Here is a 5539-nt window from a genome sequence, read left to right as displayed (position 1 = left end):
GATAAATCAGTGACAGAGAACTCATTCTGATACCTTAATTTCCACTGTTCTCTCTCCTATGTAAAGCTGTACAAAGTGTTTTTATGGCAGAGATATGCAATTTTTCCAAAGTGTTTTATATAAGTTTTTTCCTTGGAATCCAGTAGAGGAACAGGATTCCTTCCTGTAGGTCATGCTAAATACTTCCTCTTCACAGTGCACTTAGCACTTTCAAGGTGCTAAAACTTCTTGAGATGAAGAACCCTATCTGGTTTTTTTGTTTGTATTGTTTTGTTTTGTTTTGCCGCTCTGGGGATCGAACTCAGGGCCTTGTGCTTGTGAGGCAAGCACTCTACCAGCTGAGCTATCTCCCTAGCCCCTTATCTGGTTTTAACACTGCTTTTTTCAGAGTTTGCGAAACTCTTTGAAAAATACTGACCCAGGTTTTGTTTAGTTTTGTGTCTTGGTGAATGGGGAGGTGTAAAGGAGTTGGGGTACTTGTGTGTTTCAGTTTCTCATAGGGTTGTTTTTTCTTGCTGTTGCATTCAACATGATTTTTCAGTTGGCTTTGCTGCAATCACTGAAGCATTTTTTAAGACAGTCACATTATCTGACTGGGATTTGGTCATGCATAGGATTAACAAAGGGAGCTCCCAAGAATGGTGGTTGTGGAAAAGGATTTATCAAACTTCTGGAGCCATTTGCATCCTTTGAGCCTCTCTTGTCCTGTAAGCCCTCCCTTTCCTTTTCTTTCTTTCCTTCTGTTTTGCTTTACTTTCCTTTTTCCCTTTCCTGTTATATCATACAACGACTAGATTTCATTCTGCTGTCTGTAGGAAACAAACCAGACTTGCCTGGAAAGAACATAACCCGTAGAGAGATGAGACTGTTGTTAATTCTCATTTCTACCATCTAAAGGCATCTGATTAGATTAAGAAATAAATAACATTGTGCACCATTTGCAGTGGATTTGGGGTTACCTGAGAAGCAATGAAATTATTCCCAGGGAATTTTGAGAAGAAACATGGATTTGGAACTGGAACTGCACAGTCAGGGTTACACCCAGGATTTGGAACTTGAGGATACAGTTTGAACCCAGGGACACTTAACCACAGAGCCACACTCCCAGCCCTTTTTTATATTTTATTTTGATACACAGTCTTGCTAACTGACTTAGGGCCTCGCTAAATTGCTAAGACTGGCTTTGAACTTGTGATCCTCCTACCTCAACCTCCTGAGTTGCTGGGATTACAGGCATGCATCACCATGCCTTGCTCGAATCTTGAGTCTTCCTTGGGGTTCAACTTGAAAACTAGGATTTATCAGAGTTGGAGTTTAAGTTTGAACTGAAATTGATAATTTCAATTCCTATTTTGAAAAATTGACAACATACAAAATTAATTACCCCCTCCCCCCAAAAAAAGGCAGCAACTTTTTCTACATTTCTAGTATTCAGGGATAGAAAGCTGTGAGTGACACTCACCATCATGCTTTTTCAAAATCACCTATTTTCAAGTAGACCTTGCTGGAAGAATCAATTTATTTATGTGTAGTGCTGGGGATCAAACCCAGAACCTTGCGAATGCCAGGAAAGCAAGTACCTTACCACAGAGCTGCATCTTCAACCCTACAGGGTGTCTGTTGGTCTTATATTGTTTAATATGGAAAATAGTATATTGAATTCTTTAGCTTCCTTGCCACATAGTTCTTTTGAAATGTATTGTTATGTCTCTGCCCATAGCCTTTCCAATTTTCTGTAGTATGCACTGAAGCAAATTTTAGGCAGTTAAGTTTCAACAGGAAATTTGTTCATGAACGATTTAGCTGGAGTAATTGCCATACTGGTACTTTATTTACATTGTCAACATCTAGTTACTAGGAAGTGTGCTGGTCTCATCCTGACTACTATAAGTAGATGTCTACATGCTTAGGTTATAAGTTTATACGTATTATTTCATATATATACAAGTGTACACACACACACACACATATCTGTGTGCGTGTATATCATAAGAGAAAACAAATGTTACTAGTGATTTTTTAAAATGTGAATCTCCCCTACTCCCATACTCAGATTTAACCCCAGGGGCACTATACCACTGAGTGACACCCCCAGCCCTTTAAAAAATTTTTTTGGCTCTTGAGACAGGATCTCCCTAAGTGTCTGAGGCTTGCCTCAAGCTTAAAATTCTCCTGCCTCAGCCTCCCGAGTTGCTGGGATTGCAGTGATACGCCATCTTGCCCAGTTTAAATATGTATTCTTAAGGTTATGCTATATCAATAATGGAGATAACAGTACATTTCAATAATCTGGACACACTTCTGTTTTCCAGCAGGTTTTCTGTGATTATTTGTGTGTATGTGTTTACAACTTGTTAAAATATTTTGTTTTCATTTTGAGACTGAGTTAGCTGCCTGCTGATTGATTTTCCTAATGGTTCCAAAAATAGGTTTTAAGTTGTATTTACTCTTCTTAAACCATTATCCCTTTGAGTCAGATAAATTTTATATATCCAGATGCTATAAAGATTTATGACTATTCTCTTGAACTCTGTGTTCTCTCTTAAGAGTTTCTTTAAGCAGGTATCTCTTGCTAGCAGCTCTGAGAGTTAAGACTCTCTGTTTCAGAATTCAATCTGTAATCGCTAAGATTATCTTTTTTGTGCCTTATCCATGCTAAGTCACAATATCAGATAATAGTAGTATTTTTATTTCAAGTTTTGGGGAGTATATACGTAAAAATTTTTGTTTTTTCCTTGAATGTCACTCCATTTATAACATCTCTCAAAATCACTGTGGAAGAAGTAGCCTAAAGGTATTTAGCTTTGTCTACCTTTACTTCCCCACTTTCAGTAAAATGCCCAATTACTCAGAGGAAAGATCAGTTTAAGCAATTTTATCTTAAAGTAGAAAAACAATAAACCAGTCATTTAATTATCCATTCTTTGTATGTCTAGTACTGGTATTGACCTCTTAAGTATTTTGTAAATTTCTTAGAATGTTAGATTATGATGACTGGAGATTGTCCCTAAGAATTTTTATAAAAATTGAAAAATACTTTTCTCTGTGTTTTAAAATACTCTTCCTAAAACTATAATTTAAATTAGTTTCAGGCATTTCTTTTTTGCTCTCTTAGAAAGTTCATAACTGGTACATTTTATGGTTCAAAATTGCAGCTAGCACAGTCATAATTTGATTTTAATGGTTCCTTTACATTTTCTGAAAATTTTATGTGTGAACTTGACAGCATATCATTATTTGCAATGAAAGCAGTTTTCAGTAAATTTGCCTTTTTTCTGTGTGACTTGAGATACATTTGAAAAAAATAAATAAAATTACTTTTGTTTTGTATCAAGAAATGGATGATAAGAAGCTGCTGGATCCAGGGTTGAAAGTTCATAAAGGCCACTGGGATTATACTCTGAAGAACCAGCAGATGGAATGCCTGAGTGACTGAAGAAAATGGGTGCTAATGCATCTAACTGTCCTCATTCATGTTCCCCGAGGGTAGCGTGAAACTCACAGGCCCACCAGACTTTTAGAGGTAAATTTCAGTTTTGCTAACTGGATTTTCTTTTGCAACTATAAGAACTGTGTTTTGTCTTTGTGGATGAAAAGAGAATTGAGCTATGGGAAAGTTATTGTAGATCATAATTCTACAGCATTTAGATTCCCTCTGAACAAAAATCTGATTCATATGAGTTTTATCATAAATAATCTGCTCATAACAATTGACATTTTCTTCAGGTGCTTTAACCAAAATTGCCAGTTAGTTACCTGGGAAAACTAGCAATCTCCATTTATGTGTCCTGGTCCATTTACTTTGCCTATCCAAATGCAGCCTAGTATAGTTAAGAAAAAGAAGCATTTCACAATTATATACAAATCTACCTATGTTTCATTTCTTAAACATTCATAATTAAGCTCCATGATATCAGCCTTTGAGTACCAGAGAATCATAGTCATTTTTAAAACTATTAAAATATTCTCAACAAGGTTATGGTTATGAATCAAAATTGTACAGCCTTGGCACACCATGAGAAACCATGAGACATAAATAAATAAATAAATAAATAAATAAATAAAAGAGAATCTCTGACCTTGTCACCCTCAAAAAGAAGTTTATGAAGCATTGAAAATCTAATAGGTCTGTCGATCACACCGAGCAGATGTGAGAACTCCTCTCTAGATGGGGTGTTAGAGATGGCAATACATTAGTGGAGGAATATGAGGGAACTTCAGCCTTAAAGGAGCTTTCTCTACAAGCCAGTTTGGCTAGACCACAAGCCCAGACATTGCGGAAAGATATAGCTGATCATTATAAACACAGTTATTGTACTGATGTAGACTTAATATTTCAAGAAACTTGCTTTCCTGTTCATTGTGCCATTTTGACAACAAGGTGTTCATTTTTAAAACACTGATTTCTTCCTCACCAAAGTATGGGGCAGAGATAATAATGGACATCAATACAGCTGGTATTGATATGCCCATGTTTTCTGCTTTGTTACACTACCTTTATAGGTGAGTTTGGAATGGAGGACTCAGGTTTCATAATGTCAATATCCTCCGTCAGCTTTGTGAAGAGTTTGGAACACCTAATTCCCTTGATGTAGATACACGTGGACTTTTTGATTACATGTGTTATTGTGCTGTCATCCCTAGTTTTCTTCAGACTCTGAGCTGGTTGAAGCTTTTGGAGGAAAGCAGAACTGTTTAGAGGAAGAGCTCAAACCCCACAAGGCTATTATTTCTGCACAGTTCCCCCCCGCCTTTTTTTTTTTTTTTTTTGAAATTCATTACAAAGGAGGATACAGACTGAAGAAGAAATCACAGTCCAAACTTTGAGGATTCCCACAAGAATTATATTAAATGAGTCCATTTCACCAAAAAAAAAAAAAAAAGGCTAAAGTGATAGCACACTGTATGTACACTGATGTGGTGCACCTCTCCATTTTGCACCGTAGCCCTCTGTGGGGAGTCTAAGTGAGGTTCAGGCTTTCATCACAGGGAAGCCAAACATGACCAGGGCGGAAGAAGCCGTGGAACTTTACCACAAAGCACTATTCTTGGAACGCTTGCACAAGGTAAGAAATCCTGACTTTTAATTTTTATCTTCCAATTGTTACACACAACCAATGTCTTTCTGTGACAATGTCTTTCAATGTTTGATATGTTCAGGGTCAGTTTTGAGCCTACAGTTTCGACATCTGTGACAGATGAAGGGTTAGTGTTAATGTGGCTCTTCATTTAATGTTAAAATCAAGCATTCCATAATAGTGACTGAGAGCATTAGATGCAATTTCAGGCTCACTCTTTCCTAATGTAAGATGATAGGTGTGGGAATGTATAATTACGCACCTGTTTGTTGCCTTCTTGATCCTTCAATGTTTGGATTAGAAGTTCATTACTAAATGAAGACAACAGCATTTGGATATAAATTTATTTGACTCAGTTAAGTGAGGCTTCTGTTTTAAATGTAAACTATTTGGTATCTTATTTTTAGGCTTAATTTGTACATCTGCCAACAGCCTATAGCATGTAAAACGCAATACTGAAT

At 36.6% G+C, this 5539-nt stretch overlaps 1 pseudogene; it reads left to right on the top strand.

The window, feature by feature from the left end:
• The first annotated feature begins 3441 nt into the window (after positions 1–3441).
• Positions 3442–5172, top strand: LOC124979317 (BTB/POZ domain-containing protein 7-like; annotated as a pseudogene).
• Positions 5173–5539: the final 367 nt, after the last annotated feature.

Source organism: Sciurus carolinensis, chromosome 3 (assembly GCF_902686445.1).
Source record: "Sciurus carolinensis chromosome 3, mSciCar1.2, whole genome shotgun sequence".
Lineage (NCBI taxonomy): Eukaryota > Metazoa > Chordata > Mammalia > Rodentia > Sciuridae > Sciurus > Sciurus carolinensis.
Note: the sequence above shows the minus strand (reverse complement) of the source record. Positions and strands in the feature narration are given on the sequence as shown.